Source organism: Sorex fumeus, unplaced genomic scaffold, assembly GCF_029834395.1.
Source record: "Sorex fumeus unplaced genomic scaffold, SorFum_2.1 ptg000097l, whole genome shotgun sequence".
NCBI lineage: Eukaryota > Metazoa > Chordata > Mammalia > Eulipotyphla > Soricidae > Sorex > Sorex fumeus.
Window position 1 is genome coordinate 456,739 of NW_026606154.1, and position 18,409 is coordinate 475,147.

Here is an 18,409-nt window from a genome sequence, read left to right on the forward strand (position 1 = left end):
GGGGCTGTGCCAGCCGGCAGTGGGCAGGCCGGGTCTGCCCGAGGCCCACGTAGGAAGGCATGGACACGAGCCAGGTGTGGGGCGGGAGACGGGGCGTTGGTGGGCACTTGGGGCCTGAGTCCAGGGGAAGTCATTTTTTTCCCTCTCCCCTTTCTGATCCCTCCGGAGTGAAGATTCTTCTTGGAGGCGGGGAGGGCAGACCTGTCTGCTCCCCTAAGTTCTCCGTGGGAGGCCCCAGTTCTTAGAAGCGGGGCTGGGCAGCGAGTCATGAGCCGAGTCCAGCGTGGACTCCCATGAGCCTGACCTGATGATGAAGGCTTCCCCGACGCTCCGCACATTCCCTCCCTCCCCCCCCGTCCAGCCCCTCTCCCCAGCCCCACTGTCTCAGGGCAGAAAACTCCGCTCATGTTCCGCTTCCAGGGATGGACCTCGTCCTCCTGAAGCCCTCCAGCCCCTTTCAAGCGCTCGGGTCCACCCCTCTCTCAGTCCGGAGGGACCCCCATTCTGTCTCTGAGCAGCGCTGCTTCTGTCGGAGGGAGCCAGGCCTTTGGGACCCTTGCCAGCCTCTCCACACAAAGGTGTGTTGGAGCATGGCTTCATATCAGCATACTGCAGGGTGTGTGTGTGTGTGTGTGTGTATGGGGGGTCAGGGCCAAGCACACACCTACACGCACAAAGCCCGGCCCATCATCCCACTCTCTTGCCACGGGTCCGAGCAGCACACCAGCACCCTCGTGACCATATGGCCAGCCCAGCTGGGCCCAGCTTGGGTGAGTCCCTGGCCCCTGAGCACTGCTGGGAGGGCACCCCCTGGAACTGTCAGGGGCCAGGGAGATGGCTCAGTGGTCAGAGGAGTGCATCGGCAGGGGTATAGTTCTGTCCTGCACACCTTGGGCCCCCAACACCATCAGGGTCAGCCTGAGCACTGCTGAGAGGGGCCCCGGGGCTCCCCAGCCCTGACAGCCCCCAGCACATGTCACTAAGCCTGAGCACCAGGCTGATTGGCCGGTGACCCCAGAGTGCCCAACAGTAACTGTCAGATGAGTAATACAAGTAGCCAGTGTCACCAGCAGGCGATGTCCTGAGCTGATTGTGGGGCTGTGACAGGAACGGAGGGTGCCAGGGACACCAAGCCTCTCAGGCCGTCCTAGCAGACAGGAAGGAGGAGTCCCCAAAGCATGTTTCAGGGCCAGGAGAAGGCCGCGGCCCTGAGGGGCCCTCACCCTCGAGTCCCCACTGTCCATGCCCCTGCCCCTGTCCATGGCCGCACCTTACTCCCGCTCAGCTGGGGGGCTCAGCTGGGAGCGTCAGGTCACGGGCTATGTTGACCAAGGCAGAAACTCTAGGCGATGGTCTGGGGGCCAGGGCTGACTCCTGGCTCTGTGCTCGGGACCACTTCTGATCATTCCTCGTGGTGCTCAGGATTTACTCCTGGCTCTGTGCTTGAGATCACTCCTGGCAGTGCGCAGGGTTTACTCCTGGCTCTATGCTCAGGATCACTCCTGGCGATGATCAGGATTTACTTCTGGCTTCGTGCTAAGGGTCACTCTTGGCAGAACTGTAGGACTCTGTGGGATGTTGGGGGGATGCTGGGGATTGAACCTAGGCCCGCCACGCACAGGGCAAAGCCCTCCCACTGGCCCCAGTCACCTGTTTGTCTTTCTCCCGATTTTACTCATTTCATCCCTCCACAAAGTCGAGTAATGCTCCATTGTATGTGGAACTCACACTCTCTCAACCCCTCACCCACCAGCTGGGACTGGACTGTCCCCAGGCCGTCCTGGGAGCCTCAAACCCGCGCATCTGTGCTGTCGTGCTGCTGTGCCCTCTGTGGGGGTGCCCGCCAGTGGGTGCAGAATTGCTGGACCGCGGGCAGTCCTACTTTATTAATTTTTTTAAGGATACTTTTGCTCTTCTTTCCTTCCTTCACACATCTGGCACTGCTCAGGGCTCACTCCTGCAGGCTCTGTGCTCAGGGCTCACTGCTGGCAGTGCAGGGGGCAGGGAATGACCCTGGGTGGTGTCCAGGATTGAATTGGGGCCGGCCATGAGTCAAGCCCGTGCCTGGCTGCACCCGCAATGCATGCTATGGTCCAGCCTCTGGATGCTGTTTGTCCATGAATCATTGTCCCTGTCCCTCCGTGCCTGGACCCCCATCCCCAACACAGTGACCGATTCCTGTTCTCTCCCCGGGGTCCTGGCCCCTCTGTCCAGAGTGAGGCAAAGTCCCAGTGCAGTTCTGACTCACTCTTTCCCACTGAGCAGCGTGAGGACGCGGTGTGACCCTCCCACAGACAGGGAGGGCCAGGTCTCTCCGCTCTGCCCTTCTCTGCTTCCGTGTCGGCCACGTCATGGCAAAGAGGAGCCCCCATTTGCCCTGCTGGTGCTCTCTCTCCGGGACAGGCTCCTGCCCTGCCACCCGCAGACCGTGGGGGTCACGGGACGGTGTTCCCACAGTACCCAGGGCCCCAGGGCGCCGCCCCTCAAGCCCTTGGCTGCTGAAAAAGCAATTTCCCACCGTGGCCGCGTGGCTGGTTCTGAATATTTCATCGGGGGCCTCCCGCATGGAGCGAGGCCGGGCTCGTTATTAAGGCCCCGCTCCCCGGCGCCGTCACTCGCCCGTGGGATTATTCATTCATTTCCAGCCGCAGTTTAATATTGCAGCAGCTAATGGGGAGATGTTGATAATTTGTAAAACGGGTCAGTTCTGAGTCTGCTAGAGGCGCTCGGGGCTGGGCCTAACGTGGGGGCGGCTCTGGGCTCCCGGGGTGGGGGTAGGGGGGGATGGGGCTGGCCTGATCCCCCTACTCATTAGAAGGCATGAGCCCGGGGCACTCCCGAGAGGGGGACGCTGAGAGAGGTGTCCCCCCGCTTGGAATGGGGCACGCCTGCGTGTGGACCCAAAGCCAAGAGAAGCAAAATGGAGCTTAGGTTGTGTTGTGTCAGGTGTTGGTAGGAGTGCCGTGGACCCCCGGTAGAGCCCCCCCGCACCGCAGAGGGTTCCCTGAGTCCTGCCAGGGTGACCCCTGAGAGAGCACTGAGTCGGGAGTAAGTGCTGAGCACTGCGAGGTGTCGCCCAAAACCCACCCTCTCCTCGCAAAAATAGGGTACACGTCGACAGGCGTAAGGCTGCACACGGGTTGCTAGGGGTCAACCCGAGTGGGCACAGGCGTGGGGGCGTGAGCAGCTAGCAGGCTCTGCGGGGGGCTGGCAGCCGGGGGTTGTCCTGGGGGGCCCCTTCCACCCCATCCCGGGACCCCCAGAAGTGGTACACTCTCCAGGGTCCTGGCCCCCAGGACAGAGCCTGCCCTCTGTGCAAGAAGTAAAGCCAAGCTTTACTGTGGACACACACACACACACACACACACACACACACACACACACACTACTCACCAGCAGGAAGTGGGCATCTAGTGGCCCCAGAGAGCCGCAGACACAGCCGTGGACAGGTGTGTAATGGGATGGAGGTGGGAGGGGGGGCTGGGTTTACTTTTGCTTTGGTGCCCCTGATGGGGAATGGTTGGGGGGTACAGTGGGGGCAGCCCCCCACGTCCCTCTCCTGGAGACAGGACCCTATCCTCGGAGGGGCCTCGACAGCCTTGCCTCAGGGGTGCAGCCTGGCCCCTTTTAAGCCAACCAACCAACCAACCAAACCCACATTTAGCCCACAATGTCTCCTCACAGGACGATAAAAATGAGCCCTTCGTGGGCTCGTTGGGAAACATATCTCCGACTTATTAAAAATATATGAATTTTTTTTAACCTTAAGACAGGAGGTCCGTATTACTCAAAATTGTAAGCCAGGACGTATTATCTATTATTAATTTATTTTTAATAGACATCTTTCTTATGGATGAGCATTCTAATTACTTCAGAAAAAAGTGGGTTTGCAGCAAGGCACGGCTTCCAATTAAAACTGTCCTGAAGATAAATTGAGGTCTCCCGCCTGCCAGCGCCCTGGCTGCTCCCCCCTCTTGAGTCTCTGTACGTGTCACCCTACGGGGCCCGTGCGGGACTCCCCTGGGTGCCCGAGGGACTCCCCAGGAAGGAAAGGGGGTGCTTCCAACAGAGCTTCCTGCCTGCGCCCTCAGCAAGCACCTGCCTCTGTCTGTCCACCCCCTTCCTGTCCTTCCCAGGGCCCCTAACTTTCGACCTACTGGTGTTCGCCTGACCCCACCCTAGGAAACATGAAGCATGTGCAGTGGAACTCCCACACGGCATGCCCTGTCTATGTGGCACCCATGTGACGTGGCACCTATGCTGTGTAGCTCTCACGTGACATGACGCCCAGCCTGCACTAGACCTATGCGGTGTGGCAGCCACTGGGTGACGTGGCACCCAGTCTGTGTGGCACTTGCGCTGTGTGGCACCCACGTGATGTGGCACCTATGCCATGTGGCATCCGCACGGTGGTGTGGTGTCCATGCTATGTGGGAGTTGGGGGGGGGGGTCTCTCAAACATGCCGTCCTGGAAACCTGCCATCGCAGAAACCCACCGGCCTCACTGGCTTGATGGTGGTTCTGGTCCTTTTGGACCCGAGTGGTCACTGGCTGTGTCTGTCATGGGGACCCCAAACCCGGCCCCTGTGTGACATGCCCTCTGGGAAAGGCACTTCTGACCCAGGGTTCATGGGACTGAGGGCACCCAGGATGTCTGAGTGGTGGCCCCTCCTCCTCCCTCTGATTGTGGAGCGTGCGTGAAGGGACAGCATGTCAGGGAGCTGGCCCGGGCAGGCGGCACAGGACAGGACACGGCTGCCCCCCGCGCCCCAGCCTGGAGTCATCAGCTTCAGGAGAGCCACTGGCTCAGGGGCGACTCAGGAGCGATCCCCCAGATGGGGGCAGCTGGGGAGACCAGCCCCAACACCCACTGATCTCCTAGGGCAGATGGTGCCTATGAAGCAAAGGAGCAGAGGGGGCCCAGCCTGGCTGGGGACCCCCCACCACCACCACACACAGAATATAGGAAACCTCGGGGCGGGGCACCCCGGACTCCATGAAACAAGGAGAAAGTGACCAGCAAGTGCAAGGTTGGCCACGGCCAACCAGAGCTGAACCCATGTCACGTCGCTAGGGACAGAGTGGACCCACGTCCTCAGGGATCAAGATGCACCCATGTCACTAGGAACAGAGCTGGACCATGTCCTCAGGGACAGGGCTGGACCCATCTCACTAGGAACAGAGCTGGACCCGTGTCCTCAGGGGAAGAGCTGGACCCGTGTCCTCAGGGGAAGAGCTGGACCCGTGTCCTCAGGGGAAGAGCTGGACCCGTGTCCTCAGGGGAAGAGCTGGACCCGTGTCCTCAGGGGAAGAGCTGGACCCGTGTCCTCAGAGACAAGTCTGGGAACCAGCCAGTCCCCTTCTCAGCCTTTAGTCCCAGGTTTTGTGTTGCAGTGTTACCTGCAGACGAGGCAGGCCAGGCCCCTTGGAAGGGGAATTCCATCCAGACCAGCATTGCTCAGCCAGGGCCCCGGGAAGGGAGCTAAGTTGGAAGGGTCCCGATGGGCCGGGAGGGCGAGCGCCACCCCCTGCGCTGTCTCCCTGGCCCAGCATAGTTTTGAGCAGTTTTCTTTCTTTCCTGCACCCTCAGGGACCCAGCCTAGAGCTTCACACATGCGCGACCATGGCCACCTCCCAAGAGACGTTTCAGGCCCCACAAAGTGTCCCCTTTCAGAAGTTTATGCAGCAAAGACAATACAGACACGCTGGGCTTTGAAGCAATATCATAAAAAGGAGAAAACTATTTTTTTTAAGGTCCTTTAACTTTGAAAACGAAACACTGAACTTTCCAGTTAGAGAAAAGCATGCTTAGCCTGAAACGTTGCCCTCTTCTCATTAAGAAATAGAAATCAAGTCAGAATTGGTCAGGACAAGGCCTTAGATAAAGCATTTGGGCTTGGGTGTTGGCCACACCCAGCGGGTTCCCAGGGCTCACTCCCAGCTTTGCATTCAGGGATCACTCCTGGTGTGGCTCAGGGGACCGTCTGATCCCCTCGGGGGTGCCAGGGCTTGAACCCGGGCCGGCCGCATGCCAGGCAAGTGTCCTACCCACGTACTATTACAGCTTGGGGCCCGAGAGAGCGTTCTTAGGAGGTCTGAGGATTGGCCACTGTGGTTAGCTTCTGAGAGATGTCCCCACCACCGTGAGTTCCCCAGCCCTGTAAGCTACCCCGCAGGACGGCCAAGCTCCCTGACTTCTACCCAACACTGCATGTGGACCGTGATGCACAGGGCTAGACTCATGCAGTGAGCAGAGAGATTTCCCCCACCCCAAGCCGGCGGCCACCACACACCAGGGACATTTCAGCACCGCGGACAGCGGGCGGCAGGCAGGAGGGTCCCTGTTTTCCCTTCTCTGGGGTGCCCACCCTGTTGTTCCCGAGCTCTCCCAGACCTTCCCCGGGCAACCGAAGACAAGCAGCACAGACGGACAGACGGACGGACGGACACGCATTCTTACCCCCCGAGAAGTCGATGAGCCCAAGGTAGTGCAGCAGTTTGAGAGAGGAGCACACGGCCAGGACTATCCCGAGGGTCTGCAGCCCCTCCCACTCGCCCTCGGCCCACATCCTGCCCGGCTGGACACTGCCCCAGCAGCCTATACTTCCAGCCCTCTCTGCCTCCTTCCACCCGCCTCTCCCTCCCCGCTCTCCTCCTTGGCCGGCAGTCCGTGAGGGCTCATCATAACCGCGCCTGCCTTCTGCCTTCCTCTGCTCCCCAGGCTGCCGGCAGAGGTGGAAACAGCGCCCATCTAGGGGCCACACCCACCCCTGCCCGCGTGGGGGACGGCCACTCCCCTAGGGGGCAGAGCAGGACTCATTCTGGCAGGGAGGGTCCCCCCGCCTACCGCGCTGGCTGGCCCCCAGTGGCCCCAGAAACTGGATCACCAACCGAGACGTAGCGGGAGCAGAACTCGGGGAGAGGAATGAGAGCGTGCTGGGGGGTCAGCGCTGGCCATGCATGCAGCCAACCCCGATCCAAGCCGGTACTGGTCCCTGAGCCCACACATGAGACCCCCGCACCCACCGTGCTGTTTTCAGGAGACAGGACTCTGGGGACTTGGGTGGCCTGGTTGGGGGGCGCCAAGGCAGCCCTGCTTGGCACTTTGACCCGCGCATGATGGTGACCCCAGGACGGTGGCCGTGGGTGTGTGTGGGCAGGGCCTTCTCAGAGCCCACAAGGTGGCTGTCAGGTGGGTGCTGGTCTGCAAGGCCGGCGGGCGAGCAGCCCCCTCCTCAGCAGCCTGGGCTGGCCAGGCACTGCTCTGCCCCTCCTGGGCCGATGTGGCACAGGGATGGCACCCGTTTGCTCCCATCTGGCTCCCGACACCACCGGGAGTCAGCCTGTGGGCTGTCAGGCCCTGTGCATCCGCAGATCAGCCCGGGGAAGCGGGGTCTCATCCCAATACTCGACACTCGCTCTCGCTGCCGCCCTCCCCCTGCCCCTTCCCGCCCCCGCCGTCCCACAGGACTGTCCCCAGAGCACTGGGGAACCGCACCGGTGGGCGCGCGGTACTTCCTACTTACACCCTCCACGCACACGCCACCATGTTCCCGCAAACACAACACGCAGATGCACACACACTCCACATTGTTCTGCACACACAGCACACTCCACACTGTTCCCACACACGCCCACACACTCCACATTGTTCCTGCATACATACACATGCACACACACTCCACACTGTTCCCGCACACAATACACACATGCACACACACTCAACACTGTTTCTGCACACACAGCACACATACTCCACACTGTTCCCGCACATAAAGCACACACATGCACACACACTCCACACTGGTTCTGCACACACTGCATGCACACACAGACACACACTCTACACTGTTCATGCACGCAGTACATGCACGCACACACAATCACACATACACTGTTCCCCCACATACAGCACACACGCATGCGCACACACCTTCCACACTGTTCCCATACACACATACACTTGTGCGCACACCCACTCTACGCTGTTCTCACACACAAAACACACACTCCACAGTGTTTCCACACACACAGCACACACTTGCACGCACTCACACTGTTCCCGCACACATATGCACACACACCACACTGTTCCCGCACACACAGAATGCACACGCACACACACAATCCATACTGTCCCACACACAGCACACAGACACATGCACACACACAATCCACACTGTTCCCGCACACACAGCACATACCATACACACACTGCACACCATTTCCACACATGCAGCACGCACACGCACACACACAATCCACATTGTTCCCACATACACATATACACACACACTCTACACTGTTCCCTCACACACACTCATACTCAACATTGTTCCCGCACACACAGCACATACACACACTCAACACTTCCTACACACAGCGCACACACACTCAACACTATTCCCATGCACACAGCACACACACTCGCATTCAACACTATTCCTGCACACACAGCACACACGCTCACACTCAACACTAATCCTGAACACACTCACACTCAACACTCCCCCCCCACAGCACACACACACTCAACACTGTTCTTGCCCCCCCCACACACACACTCCACACTATTCCCACATACTCAACACTGTTCTCACATATAGCATGCACACACACACAACACCGTTCGCCCACAGCACACACACAAACATACACACTCAACACTGTTCCCATAAACACACTGTACTCCAACACCCCCCACTGTCCGGCACTCACTGAACTGTCCATCTCTCACTCCACTCTCCACACATGCCCCACTGTCCAGCACACTTCCAGCACACTGCCCAGCACACGCACCCCACTGTCCAGCATACACTCCCCCCGCCCCCCACGCACATACAAAATTCCTGAGCTCCAGCAGCAGGAATTGGGCATCCCTGAGATGCCAGGCAGCTGCAGAAAGTTGTCTGGACCCTGTTGCTTTCTGGAAGGCTTTTGCTTAAGCCACTGCAGAGCAGGTGTGGCTCCGCCCAGCTCCCAGGGAGGGAGGGAAGGAAGGATGAAGGAAGAAGGGAGGAAGGGAAAAAGGAAGGAGGAAGGCATGGAAGGAGGGGCAGGCAGGATGGAAGCCTCTCTCCGTCCAAACTGCCCTTGCCCGGGTCTGTAAGCCCGTGAGTTTCCTCAGGGGCCTCTGGCAGGCCAATCCTGCCTGGCAGACGCGGGGCAGATCAGGGAAACTGAAGTCTTGCAGCCTGGGAGACTGGGAGAGCCCACTAGGGCTCTTGCCACCTTCCGCCTCCCCCCCCCCTTCCCTTCCCTACAGTTTGATTCAAGCTCCAACCCCACCTGCCCAAGGAGGTATTTGCCCTCACAGAGTCACAGAATCTGTTTTGCAGATCACCTTACTTCCGTCTAGATTGTGAGGGGTTGGGTTTGCATGGTGGACAGGAGCCCGCCTGGCCCCACATCCTCTACAGACACTGCACACATGAGTGCTGGCCAGGGCTCGGGGCCAGGACCCTGCATTTGCCAGCCTTGGGGTGCCGGCCAGGCCTGGGTGTCAGCCGCCGGGCGCTTTTTCTCCCTCCTGTACTGGGGGCACCACACGGGGCTGGGTGATGGGTGTCTTCTGCCCGCAGAGCTTGCTACCTTCCCGGCCGTGTCCTCATGTGGAGAGATTTCTGGGCTCCTGGTGCTGCACCACCCCTGAATGCCACCGCATGCCATGGGGGCCCTGGGAGGGAGCCACGTCCGGGGCAGGGCACACCTTCCTGCCGGTGCCCAGCTCTGCCTGCTGGGCCCCAGACAGTCAGTGAGCAAACAGCCCCACCCAGTGTCCCCAGAAGGACAAGTGGCACCATGACTCAGGGCATAGCCTGGGGGGGGCCTGCATGTGGCTGCACCCCTGAAGCAGACCATGCTCCCAGAGGGACCCACCCGCATTCCTGTCACTGCCTCTGGCTGTGGGAGGGACGGCTGAAGCCCCCAGGAAGTCCTGGATGGGCAGGTACGGTGAGGAGGCCCGCAGGGGCCTGGATGGCCTGGGTGCCTGAACCTTGGGTCCTCAAGTCTTCTCGACACAGGACACTGCTGTCCCAAACCTATCCCCGCAGGGCAAGGAGGTGGCGCGAGCCGGCCCCTACAGCCCCCCCACCCCGGTTCTCCCAACAGTGCTCCCCATGGCTCCCCCCACCACCTGCAGGGCAGCTGCTGGCCTCAAGGGCCCTCCTGATACCGCCCAGCCTTGAGCATCAGCCGGGCAGGCAGATCCAGCCAGCACCTCCTCTTCCAGAAGGTTCTGCAGTTGGCATAGAGATAATGCCGGTAATTGCACTCAGGGTTTCCTCTAAAAGGTGAGAAAGAAATGAAGTGAGTCCTCGGGGCCCCATCCCGGCACTCCGGATTCCTGCAGAAAGCGAATGATGGCGAGGCCGACTGGTTCGGAGGGAAAATCATGATTCCCCTCGCTGGCCGGGTGGGCGGGCAGGGGCTGCTCCCGTGTTCTCTGCCCCTTTGCGGTGGGGGGGGGGGGCACTGGCTGGGCCCATCTAATGAGTTTTCTAATGACCCTCCACTGGGGAGCGGCGTGGGCCCCCCACTTCCCCTCGCTCCTGCCGTCTCCCCGTCTCAGAACGTGCCGTGTCCACCCAGCCAGCACAGACCCGCTCAGGGGTCCTGCCCGCCACCACTGTCCACCTCTGGGAGACAGGAGCACAGGGAGGAGAAGGGGGCGTGGCCCTGGGGAGGCGGTGTCACAGACCCCCTGCCAGCTTCAGCCAAACTGGCCATCTCCTTCCTTTCTGACTTGGGGCCACAGATGGTGGTGCTCAGGGCTGACTCCTGACGGGGCCCGGGCGACCCAGCAGGGAGGGGAATGCCAGGCTCAACCCCAATATTCCACTCACTGTGGCCTTGCAGGAGAGAGTGCCAGCACCGTCCACTCATCGGGCCTTCTCTGGGGGGTCCCAGGGAGCAGGGCTGCGGGCCACATGAGTGGCTGGTCACACTCATCACTAACTCTCCAGTATGGAGGGGGGGGCTCCTGAGTGTGCATGAGGCTGGCTGAAAAAAGGCCTGACTGGGGGTCCGGCATGGGGGGCGGGACTGGGAACGGCCGACGGGTCCGAGGGGTGGCCAGGAGTGTGGGCACAATGGCCTCTCCTGCCGAGCACAGCTGCCACCCGGACCATTGGAGACCGTGGACTTGTCTGTCCTGGGGTCCCGCCGGCCACAGCCACTGCCTCCATGAAGGGCTGGGGGAGCCACAGGAGCCGGCAAAGCCCTTCCCCCTCCTCCCAGGGACACAGCAGTCTCCAGGGCCGGCAGTGAGGCAAAGGCCAGCATGTGCCCGTTATGACATGTTTTACATCAGCTCTCAGCAGCGGGGGCTGAGTGACGCGACAGGCTTGGTCCCACATCACTCACTCCTCTCCCAGCCTTCGCCGGGTTACATTGTTTCATGTGTGTGTATCTTCTTACAATTCCCTGCCCTGAAATGAATTCTCCCTGCACCGAATTAGCAAAGGTCAGCCCTACTGAGCCCCCACCACAGGGTGTGGCCTGGATGGGGAGGGGACACAGCCCTCAGGGTCCCCGGAAGCAGCTCTGGGGGGCCCCACATGGAGTCATGGAGTAGCTGACCCAGCTAGGAACCCCAGAAGGTCCCCAGAGCCCGAGCACCGCAGGGAAGGAGTCGTGGGTTTCTCCAGGTATGGCCCCAAACCCAGTAAAATAAAATCGAATTAAAGGCCCCCCCAGGGGAAGTGCCCCCCCCCCCCCCGCTCTGACCAGCCCCACCCCTGCCCCAGCTCTCTCCTTAGCTTTCATGGGCTACCTTGGGGGGGCCGGGCCTTGGCGTGTCACCCAGTCCATCTGCCTGTAGGACTGTTTTGTCCTACGTTTACCTGCTGTCCCTCCTTCTATCCGTCTGTCTATCCCACTTGTTCATCCATTCATCTGTCTGCATCCATCCATCCACCTCCCATCTCTCCACCTACCTGCCCGCCCCTCCCTCCATCCCTCCACCCACCCTGCCGAGACAGGGAGCAGTGAGGAGGGTCTGTCTGGCCGTCCCTGCATCCTCCCACCCGCCCGGCAGACAGGAGGGTCTGTCTGTCTGTCCAGGTGAGTGTCTCTGCTCTGGGGCGTGGCCCAGCCAGGGTCTCAGAACATTCTTTCGGATCTGTGGTTGTTGAACTGGATCCCTGGGTAAGCTCTGACTTCTCGACTGCTTTAGTTGGCTCTTTATTTCAAATTTTGGTATGTCAGGGAAGAAAAAGTGGAATACTGTATTCATCACATTCCCACGGATCCGCTCCGTTACCATAAAGACGGGGAGTGTAGGTGCATTTCTTGAAAACTTTTATTTGAACTGAGGGTGCAAGGGGGAGAAGGTTGCTGCTGTTTCTCATGACCCCTGAGCGCGTGCCATCATTAGCGTTGGTTACGGACGCAGCGAACATGGCATTTAACATGGCACCTTCCGGAGCCTTCTGGAGCCTTCCGACCTGGACCAAACTGGAAGCTCTCTGAAGTCCAGGAGGACAGAGACTTCTGCTGAGCCCTGGATGCCCTCCGCCCAGCCCTGCTGGCAGGGGGCTGCCCACCCGTTCGTCTGCCCATCCACCCAGACACCTTCTGCAGAAGTTGACTTGATTTTTACACTGAAGTATAGTGAGAGGGAAGAAAAGATGTGTTTAAGTACCACTGAGTGCCACTTTAAATCGGAACATCCTAGAAAGTCTGGCAAACTCTCAGTGGCGTATCAAATATGCCAAATACCAGTAACAATGATGGGTCTCATTCTCCTAAAGAGCCTTGAATATAATCTCAGGGCTAGGATGAAGGAGACGTTACTGGGGCCTGCTCGAGGCAATCGACAATTAACAGGATGATTTGTGATTTGTGATCCTAGAAAGGATTGCTAGGAGGCCTGTAAAGGTGGCTGTCATGACGGTCCCAGGAGACAGGGCTGGGGGGGGGGCATCCTGTCATGGTTCTGGGGCCACTGGATGGCGCCACTCTGTGCTCGCAGGAACGCCTGTGCCCGGCCCCTGGGAAGGACAGCGGAGCCCAAGGTCAGCGTCTCTGCCCCTTAGGGCCACGACGGGTGCTTCTCCAACATGAGAGGCTGGGAGGCGCCCAGTGACTCCCATTTGGCCCTTGGGTGCTGTGGGAGAATCTGGATCCCTCTGATGAAGTCTGTGTGGCCGGCAGGTGGGTGGGCACCCAGGTTGGCACCTGCTGACTTCCCCATTCACAGGGGATGAGCACCAAGCGCTGTAGAGAGAGCACTTAACCTGTGGGCTCTGTCTCTGCAGAGAGCCCTGGCTACTGACCAGGGCCGCCTCTGGGCTGGGCGGGCGCATCACAGCACCCGCCGGACCCCTAAGCTCATGCTGCGGCTGGAGAGAAGAGCCGGGGTTCCCCCATGCTGAACCCCCAGTGAGGCCAGAAAGGGTCGCTGAGGGCCCCCATGCCTGAGCCCCCAGCACAGCCAGAGAGAGGGGCCAGGGTCCGCCTGGGCACCCTCCAGGAGAGGCCCCTCTGCCTGTGGCTGAGACCCCAGCACCTGCTGTGGGATTTTGCTCTGACCCCCTAACGCAGTGCCGGAGGGAGGCGGCCGAGGTGTGGCCGGGGGGATGGGCATGGGCAGGACATGTGACTGGGGGCCTGCGTGTGGGAACACGGGGTGGGGGTGTGTGCGGGTGCTGGAATTGGCTCTCGAGGAATCTGGGGAGCGTTCTGAACCCCCAGACTGAAGCTCCCCCACCACACACACAGCAGGGGGGGGAGAGAGATGTGCACTGTGCAGGGGCTACATCACACATGGGCCACCCCGAACAGCCCCTTCTCCCAGAGCGCCGGAAGCTTCTCTGCTGGTGCCCGGCTGGGTCCCCGCCAGCCTGGCAAAGTGGTCCCTCCCGAGGCCAGGGACCCGCAGATACCACTGGCCTTAGCCCTGACTCGGGCCGGGGGAGGAGCCACACAGGAGGACAAGTAGGGGAGAGGGGACATGGTGGGGGGGGCAACACATGACCTCAGCTCAGGCCCCCGCCAGGCCAGGTCACACCCTTGTCAGCAGGTCTCCAGGCAGCCTGTTTGCATCGCCAGGGGGCGGTGGCCAGAGGCCCCAGGGTTTCCCTGACAGTGGGTGACCAGGCAAGTGGGGCAGGTCTGCAGGAAGGAGACCCTTGGCGGGTTCCGGGTGGGCACCGGCCTGTCCTGTCCTGCTGCCCCCCCCCCCCCGCTCCCTAGGTGGGAGGGATGGTGGGATGAGCCCTGCCTGGGGCTGTCCCAGACCCTCTCCCCCCATTCCTGCTTTGTGAGGCTCTGTTGGATGCTAGCCACCCCAGACCCCCCCTCCCTCCGCTTTCAGTCCTGCCCAGGGGGCTTGGTGCCCCCACCTGGTGGGCTGGGCTCCCAGGGTGCGCTTCAGCCTAACACAGGCCCAGCGCTGCCCTACCTGTAGGGGTGGCTGTCCCGGGAGGCCGCAGGGAACGACCCCACAGCTCACGAGGCACTGGGCCCGGAGGCCTGGCCATTGGGCAGTGGTGGGACAGGCCTGGGCCGGGGTAAGGTCCAGCCCCTGGTCACTCCGATCTCGGAGCCCCCTCCTCATACTCCCCCCACCCCCCATGGGTTCTGGGGATGGTGGAGGTGGGCTGGGCTCCTGGTGGCTCACTGGCGCCCCCGTGTGGTGTCTGAAGGCGCTGCACCCCCCCCTGCGTGAGTCAGGAAGGTGGGGGTGTCCAGTGTAGACCTGGGCCCTGCACTGTGGCGGGATCTGTCTCATGGAGCCCTGATGTCTCGTGGCCTGGCCTGACCACGAAGGTAAGTCACAGTAAGAGCCTAGCACGGGGTGTGGCCCTGGATGAGGCGGAGGGGGCTTCCCTGGAGCTGGGCCGGGGGCAGGGACACTCCTGTGCCCCCCCAGGAAGAGGCCACTGCTGGACTGCTCAGACACTGGTCATGCCTTTGAGCTCCACACCGGGGCTGTCTGTGCCTCTACTGCACCGGTCCCCACCCCGGCCCATGAAGGTCAGCCCAGGGCCTGGCCGGGCAGAGCCCCAAGTGTGCCCATACAGGTGCCAGCCAGGACGCCCCTGGGGGACAGTGCATTGAGCTGCCTCTGTTTCCCCTCTGCTCGGCGAGCACTGGGACCCCAGGCTGTGCACAGACCAGACAGCCACTCTGGGCTGCAGGGGAGAGGAGACACCCTCCCACACACCTGCGGGTCACCCATGGGTTGGAGTCTTCCCACCCCACCTCAGAGTCCAGTACTCAGTGTTGGCGAGAGCAGAGCACGTTTATTAAGGAGCTGGTGGGCTGGTTCCCCCCCACCCCGCAAGCCCTCAGGGCAGTGTCCAGCTGACATCACATGCTTGCTACTGGGCGGGGTCCGGTGACGCTGGGGGGTCCGGGGTGCATCGCTTGGCTGCTCCTTCAACACTGGACAGAGTTTACGGGGGACGGTCACGTGGCCACACCGCTGCCCACACACGGACAGGGAGGCAAAGCTCGGACAGCCGATGCCAGGTAGGTGCGCTCCAACACACACAGCCTCACCCACACACAGAGCCTGCCTCCAGGGACCCTGGGAGCACCCCAGCCTGCTGAGAGAAGCACCAGGTAGGTAAAACCCCCCACGGGGGTTGGAGATGGGCAGAGCACAGGAGAGAGGAACCAGGAGCGGAAGGAAGAAATCTGCCCAGGACGGGGTTAAAGAGAGGGGAATAGTATACAGCAAGAAAGATAGAAGGAGGCAAAGGTGGGGGGCAAGGGAGAAGATTGGGCAGACAGGACAGGGAGTGTAGGGAAAGAGGAGGGTGAGGGGAGAATAGTACGAGGAGGAAAAGGAAAGGGGGAGAAGAAAGGAGAGGAGAGCAGAGAGGGAGAGAGCAGCTGGCTGCAGGGTGGCTGCAGAGTGACCAGAGTGGAGAGGACACCCGAGACAGACTCAGTGCCCCTCTGTGGGCAGACCCGCATCCCAAATAGGAAGGAAGAGGTGAGGGGGGAACCTTAAGGCTGAGAAGGGGGTTGGAGAGACAAGAATCGGGGCAAAGAGCAGGAGAGTGGAGGGGTGAGGGTCACTGGAAGAGGGAAACTGGGTGGGCGGAGAGAGAGGCAGGAAGGAGGCATCAGGGGACAGGGAGAGATGACACAGAACAGTGAGGGAGGAAGACAGCGCCAAGAGCGAAGACCACCAGGTAGGAGAGGGGGAGGCAGAAGCCTGAGAGCATCAGGACCCCAACCAGGAAGGGGCAGAGGGAAGGGGGGAGCAGACAGAGGAGGAAGATGGGAAGAAGGGAGACAGGAGGGCCAGCGAAGAGAGGAAAGGGAGGAGCGGAGGGAAACAGAAGAGCCAGGAGAGGAGAGAGAGGGCCAGGGAGGAGGGGGGGATGTCCGGGAGAGAGGAGCTAGGCTAGCAGGTGACAGGGCTGCCTCCAGGAAGGGGTGGGGGGAGAGGAAGGCGGAGAGCAGAGGGAGGAGTCAAGGAAGACCGCAAGAGAGGAATGGAGGAGAGAATAAACAGGGAGATTGAGGGAGAGGAAAGAGAAGAAAGGCTGAGAGAGATGGGGGGGGGGGAGAAGCAAGCAAAGAGGAAACAGGAGAGGGAGAGGGAGGAAGAGAAGAGAGTGACGGAGGAAAGTGAGGGAGAGCAAGGAGATGAGAGAGGGGTAGCATAGGGAGGAAGAGAAGAAAGAGAAGAGAGAAAGAGACTGACCAAGATGAGAGTGAGGAGAGGAGCGAGAGGGAGAGAGATGAGAGGAGAGAGAATAGCTACAGGAGCGAGGAAAGAGGTGGGAGAGCCAAGATGAGGAGTAAGAAAAAAGAAGAGAAGGAGCGAGAGGCAAAGAGAAGACAGCGACAGATGAGGGGGAGAGAGAGCAGTGAGATGGAGGGAGTGGAGAGGGAGAAGAAAGCAGAGAAGAGAGGGGGAAGGAGAGAGATAGGAGAGGAGGGAGAGGGTGAGAGGAGGAGGGAGAGAGCAAAGACAGAGTGAGGAGAGAGAGAGGGCGACAGATGAGGGAGCCAAGAAAGGAGGGGATAGAGAAGAGAGGGGAGACAGAGGAGAGTTACAGGGATAGGAGAGAAGAATGGGAGGGGAAGAGGAAGGCAAGGGAGAGACGAGATAAAGGAGGAGAGAGATGGGGAGAGAAGAGAGAGACAGAGTAAGAGGGAGAAGAAAGGGAACAAGGAGAGGGGGGAGAGTGTCAGATGAGAGGGGGAAAGAGGAGAGCAAGGGAGAAGACAGAGGAAGAGAGAAGAGATGAGAAGGAGAGGAGGGATAGAGAGCTGGAGAGGGAGAAGAGAGGGAGAGGAGATAAAGGTAGAGTAGAATGAGAGAAGAGAGAGGGATAGAGAGAAAATGGAGAAGAGGAGAGCGGGAGAGAAAGAAGAGAGATGGAGAGAGGGAAGAGACAGGGGAAGGGAGAGGTAGGAGAGAGCTAGAGAGGAAGACAGAAGAGAGAAGGAAGAGGGAGATAGGAGAGAGGGAGAAAGAGGAGAGTGGACAGAGGGAGTGGAGGAGATAGAGAGGAGAAAGAAAAGGTGAGGAGGATAAAGAGAAGACAGGAAAGCAAGGAGAGAGGAGTAGGTGAAAGATGGAAGAGAGAGGAGTGAGGAAAGAGCTGGAGAAAGAAGGAAGAGAGTAGAGAAAGGAGAGAGTGCGAGGAGAGTGAGAGAGAAGCTCAGAGCCAGGAAAGAGAGGAGGGGGAGGGGAGGAGAAGGCGGCAGGAATAAGGAAGGACCAGGGAGCTGCAGAGGAGAGAGAGAAAAGACAGGACAGAGAGGGGAGTGACAGATCGGAGAGGAAAGAGGGGGAGGAGGAGACAGAGGAAAGAGAAGAGAATTGAGAGAAGAAAGAGGTGAGGGAGAGAAAGAGCAGAGTGACACAGATGAGAAGGCAGGAAGAGAGAGGAGTGCAAGGAGATGAGAAATGAGAGAGGGACAGAGAATAGATGGGAGAGAGGATGGAGAGGAAGGACAGCGAGAGAGGGAGGGAGAGAGGGATAGGAGAAAAAGATAGGGGGAGAGAGAGGCAGGAGAGAAGAGAGTAAGGGAGAGGAAAAAGGAGCAAGAGAGAAGAGAAAGGGACAGAAGAGAGAAAAAGAATAAAGGAGAAAGGACAGGAGAGGAGAGAGGAATAAAAGAGAGGAGGATAAGAAAGAGGGAGAGAAAAGAGGAGAGCGAGAGGGAGAGGCGTGAGACAGAGCAGGGAGAGAAGAAAGGGGGAGAGTGGGAGAAGGAGATGAGAGACGATTGGAGGGAGAGAGAAGAAGAAGAGTGCAGGGGGAGGACAAGGAGCAGAAAGATAAGGAAAGAGGGAAGGGAGCACAGGACTGAGTGGAGAGATGAGGAGGGAGAGGGAGGATGATGGGAGAGGAGAGAGAAGAGAGAGGGAGAGCAGGCAGGGGTGAGGGAGGGAGAACAGCTGGAAAGGAACAGCCAGAAGAAGGGAGGG

General features: G+C 60.0%; 1 protein-coding gene across 2 annotated transcripts in view; it reads right to left on the reverse strand.

Moving 5' to 3' along the window:
• The window catches only part of KCNIP1 (potassium voltage-gated channel interacting protein 1), a 94,255-nt gene that overhangs the window by 13,145 nt on the left and 62,701 nt on the right, over positions 1-18,409 (reverse strand). The gene's annotated exons all lie outside the window — the stretch shown is intronic.